Source organism: Excalfactoria chinensis, chromosome 7, assembly GCF_039878825.1.
Source record: "Excalfactoria chinensis isolate bCotChi1 chromosome 7, bCotChi1.hap2, whole genome shotgun sequence".
NCBI classification, from domain to species: Eukaryota; Metazoa; Chordata; class Aves; order Galliformes; family Phasianidae; genus Excalfactoria; species Excalfactoria chinensis.
Genome location: NC_092831.1, coordinates 31,396,979 through 31,402,425, shown reverse-complemented (window position 1 = coordinate 31,402,425; position 5,447 = coordinate 31,396,979). Strand labels below are relative to the sequence as shown.

At 36.8% G+C, this 5,447-nt stretch overlaps 1 long non-coding RNA gene across 1 annotated transcript; it reads right to left on the bottom strand.

The window, feature by feature from the left end:
* Positions 1-428: 428 nt before the first annotated feature.
* LOC140255170 (uncharacterized) lies at positions 429-5,108 on the bottom strand. Its single transcript, XR_011904415.1, has 3 exons — positions 5,021-5,108; positions 2,586-2,641; positions 429-529 (listed from the first exon to the last, which is right to left on the bottom strand). It is a non-coding gene; the product is annotated as an uncharacterized lncRNA (long non-coding RNA).
* Positions 5,109-5,447: the final 339 nt, after the last annotated feature.

Below are 5,447 nucleotides of genomic sequence, written 5' to 3'. Positions count from 1 at the left end.
AGTGAGATGTTGCCAGTAATGAGGGATGCTAGGAAAGACAAAGAGGAACAGAAAGAAGTTTTTTAGGGAGGGAGGTAGAGGATACCAAAATGAGTGACTCTAAAGCACAAGTTCATCAGAATACATTTCTCTGAGATTTAATATGCCTTCTCCATTCTTCAGGGCTTTCCGTGAACAGCTGTACTACTGAGAGCGCTGCCTTCCTGTGGCAAGATGTGATGGAAGGGCAGAAGATGAATGTGAAGAGGTGACAAGTCATTACCCGTATTGTGGAAGAGAATTCATTTCAGAAGTGACAGTTTAAGTATACACAAAGATGCAGAAAGATTTCCTTTCCGCACTTAAACAATATGGTTCCTTTTTATACGGTGACATATTTCTACCCTTCAAAGAATAAAGAGATTCCTACCTGCCAAAAACAAATCACAGCTGCTGTCAGACGCTTCTCCCTCTGATGCCTTCACATCAGATGCACTCAGCACTCCAATTTAAGACCCCGCCTGAACTTTCCATGTTCATCTGATTTGCACTGGAGTGGAAAGATCGTGTCCTGAAAGGGGAAGCTGAGGATGTGCTTCCTATCTACCACTCCATCCATACTTTTGAGCAACGATGACCAGGTGCTGGTGGTGAATGTATCCCTATAGTGTCCATTCACAGTATTCAAATAAGCTCTTTTTATATTAATTAAAGAGTAACTTTTATATAGATAGGTACATACATAAATGCTTATATATATGCTCAGGCAGCTATTAAAAACAGATATGACAGAGGGTACTTTCAAGACTGCCTTCTATAACTCAAGAGAAATTACTCTTACGATGTAATATAGTACCAATCAATTCTTTCCTTTTACTCCCTTCTTCACCCAGAACTCCCAGCCTTTCTCACTGAGAACCACAAATTTTCCATGCAAGTTATATGCAAATTACAGCCAGGAACACTTTTTATGGTCTTAAAATATAGGCAGGGTCCTGGGGTGAGTGTGCATACATACAAAATGAACCTGCAAATTACACGGACAGGTCATATAGGAAACCAGGCTACATACCCAAGGCATCCTTTTATTTTATTTATAACTTCCAAGACTTCAGCCAAGCTAGGTTAATTATGCAAACAACACAACGAGACAATTTTGTTTCCGCTGGTTAATTTTTTGCAATATCTCAGGTCAGTAAGCAGCTTTTCTTTTTTTTTTTTTTCCTCTAAATGTTAATGCATTAATATATTAAATTTAGCTACTGTTTCCTTAAGTCTGCCAGATCCTCTAGAGGTCCTTTACAGAACACAATTTCATCTTGCACCTCGGCTGCTCTTTTTCCCTGTTAAATTGCTGCATTACAGCAAGCTGCTAATAAAGTTTTTTTCTGTTTTAATTTTCTTTGTCCGCTCACAGGATCAGTGGACTCCAGCTGTTAAAAGAGAAAATCAGTAGTTTCCTCCTATCTCCTTGCATTAACTTATATGTTGCCTGTTTTATACCCCAACCTATGAAAAAATAAGAAAAAAAAAAAAAATAGCCTGCTTGATAATAAGGACAAGCTCCATTTACACACAGATGTACACACACATACTTCTATATGAATATGAACCTTTGTCTTGATGAAATACAATAGAGGTAGATTTCATGATTTATCTAGGAACAAGGTAAATAATGATGACCGTATCTAGCACACGTCCTGAAACAGACTTAGCTGATGCTGTTTAATGGTGAGCTTTATGACCACACATAGGGAAACTTGAGAACAGAAAAACACAGCACTGAATACTTATGATTCTGGACAACTCCAGTATATTTCATTTTGACTCTTGCTATACCACAATAAAAAAGCAAGTTCATATCTATGCTTCTGGAAAAAGTAATAAATTTCATAAGCTTTTAACATAACCTATATTTATCCTTAAAGGTTAATGTACTCTTTTTATAAGAGAAGACAAGTTAACAACAGCTGAAACTTAGTGTTGCTGATGGGAGGCTAAAAAAGTAAACCGAGGGAAAAAACAATCTTTGGACAACTTTTTAGTCCTAATTAAATGTTTAGCTAGAAGCCCAACAATATGAGCAGCTCCTGGCTCAAAAGCCAATAACAAAACCACAAAGGAATCTCAGCAATTTCCAATGCTGTCCTAAATTTTTTGCTTTATAAACCAGTAGGATGTCAAAAGAGGATTTTGCTGAAGGTATCTTAAGCAAAATACTTTGTTCCCCTTTTATTTTTTAGCAGATCCCTAAGAGAATATTTAGCTCATAGCATTTTCTATACAGGGCGGCTCAGTTTGGGTAGCTTTTCCTCATGTAACTGATTAAAGATCACATTGTGCATTTCGGACGTACAGATGTAATATTATAATGAGCATGGTTGTATTAGCTTGAACTTAACTTCCTGCCCCTAGGCCGTGAGAGGAGGATTTACTTGGTGCATTAACTTCCGCATATCCTAAATATCTACATAAAGCCAGGAAATGAGTGATAAGCTACACAAGAACTAAATAGCTTGGGATTTTCTTTGATATCTTTTATTATCTGCAGAAATTTGTCACTAAAAGTACCTCAGAACTGGACAGCCGACAGTAGAGGGTCTTACCCGATAGCAGCAGCGTGAACCAAATGACTCACAGCAACCACAAGTAGTAGAGAAACCTGTAAGGTGAAGATCCTAATGAATATTTGTCCCTTCACAGACTGCTTCTTGTACCATGAGCAAACCAAGCACTAAAATGAATTAAGAAACGTGGCTGCCAAATGACAGCTGATGCTAAAAGAAAGAACGCTCTAACATACAATGCTCAAACAGCTCTGGCCAGAAAGGAAATGGCCCACTGCTTTACATGACCTTGAGTAACAAAGATGAAACTTTATAGGATTGCTAGATGAATGTCATCTACCTGCAGGTTAAAATCATGTTAGGGACAAACATAAATCTGGGACCTGGACCTGATGCAGCTCTCTTTACATAATTTCTGAGCTTGAACAAAACAAACAAACAAACAAAATAGTCTTGGTTGAAGATTCCTAGAGCTCAGTTAACAGATGATATAAGAGAGTTGGGATATTTAATCAAGACTAGCAGAGCAGTAGGGATATATCTGTGATTAAAATCACATTCATATTTGCAGAGAGGAAGAAAGGTCTAGAATTTTCTTATTTTCCTCCTTACTATCTTAACCACTCAGAACAGCTTATTCCCTTAAAAAATATGCAACAGCTCAATTAGGAGTGCTACTAGACTGCCTTCCGTCATCTAAGGCATACACAGAAAGGTGGAATGCTATCACTTAAAAAGAAAATGAAGATTTAAGAAGCTAACTCACTTAAGAGGAAAAAAAAAAAGTTGAGTTTACTGATTTGTAGGGAAATATTTATTTCTAGTCATTGCATGATATTTTAGAGAACATGGCTGTTAACGTGAACCATTCAGTATGAGAAGTAAAGCTATACCATAAAAATTCTATGCCTACAGTGGAAGGTTTTTAAGACACACAGTGAGTAAGGATTCCTGTTTTTTTCCTTAGAAATTATCACCTTAAAGCTGATTCTTGTCATTTTAGGGAAATACTCATTCAACAGTTATCCAAGTCCGCATATCTTGGAAGCAGGTTAGGAATTTGTAAATGCTCATCCATTTCAAAATGCAATAAAAATATTTTTTTAAATCACAAATCAAAACTCATTCACAAGGCATTTGATAATCACTTTTCTCATTGAGGACCAACATTTTATTATTCAAGTAAGACCATCTGCTAGTTACAGTATCAGATTAGTGACAAATTAGAGGTAAACCTGTTACACTTTAGGAGCCCGTCTGCATTACTGGCTACATCTGCATTACCCCTGTTCCAGAAAAACAGACTGTATTAACCTGTTCCTGAATTAGGCCACTCATTTTAGTTGTAGTTTCAAGCATTAAAAGCCACTGTAATGAACGCAAATACCCCATTCTAGCAAAAATGTTAAAGCTTAATCTTTTTATCATGGCCTGTTGACGAAGGTACTTACTAAGCAAGACAAACTACCAAAAGAAAGGCTATATTAGAATATTTTAATAACTAAATTTTTAAAAGTATTGAATTAAACATGGCAACATTGCTTTTCTGGATGAATCAATGCTCATCCGTGCAGAAAAATTTGAATGTAGCATTATTTGAGCAATTTAAAAGCAAATTAAAGATTTATCCATTGTATCAGGTATCTGACTTCAGGCTAACATTTTAATCTCAGCCATTGTTACACTGTTTGCCATTCAAAAACTCAGAGAGATAAAAATGAAGGTTAATTCATGCAGAAAGAAGACTCAGCTCTTTGTTGGTAAGTACAGTTGGTTATCAAGGAACCACAAAATATGCTAATGGAGTTATTATTTACATTAGTGTCTTACACATCAGGTACACTTGTTTAAATAATTAGTTTTTGCTTATGCATTTCTGATTTACTTCTGTATTTAGATTTATTCCAGGAGCTGCTATACTGACCACAGAGGAACTGCAATTTTTTTGGTGTTTTGAGGAGACCCACAGTTTCTGCTAGAAGCATTAGTACATATTCTTACAGGTGATGACTGACAAACAGTTTTCTAGGGGGAACAGGTTTAAAACACAATAGCTGTCACTCTTTAGCTGTTTTCAATTTGCTAACTTATTGTCCTTTTCTGTCATTTCAGCAGCAGTCCTGACTCATCTCACAGTTAAACAGGTGCAATTTCTCTGTCTGAGCTTCTCTCGAATCTTAACTGGGAACAGTGAATACAGAATCAGATTTGTTATACCGTGTTCAAAGCAACTGAACCATGTCGAGAAAAAAACAGTGACGGGGGCCTCATGTTGTCAAAAATATGTTTCTATTTGGAACAACAAAACAAAAACCATTGACAACATGACCAAACTGCTCACAGTAGCTCAAATACACTAAGAATACATAATTAGTAAATATGTGTAAAAGACAGAAGAATATAAGACATGTAACAGTGCCTGAAGGAGCCTGTTTCAGCAGGATGGAAGCAGAAAGCAAGAACATCCTTCTTACAGGATGCTCTCCTCAGGGAGATCTCTCCTTCTCAGCCCTGCTTGACCAGTACTGTCCCCAGCATTAAGATTAATGTCATATTGAAAACAAAGTAAATAAGGACATGGACATTAGAGTCTGGTTTGAAGGCTTCGCCCAGCAGCACTCCAATGTGATTGCTGCATCTTTTGAGGTAGCAAAGAAAGAGAAACAGTTCATTTGTAAATTAAGTTTTACAAGTTGTGATGATCTTTCCCTTGCTCAATCCAGTAGCAATTTATTTTACCCTTAAACAAGAACCGTCAAGCCTGTTTCTCTTCTACCCTCCTGTAATTATCAACAGCAAGCTCCCTTAAGAACTGAATATAACGATCCTGGTTCTGCTTACTTAATTAGATGACCAGGTTAGGAAGATAATTAGTTAACCCCTTAGCAATCGCTGCAGACA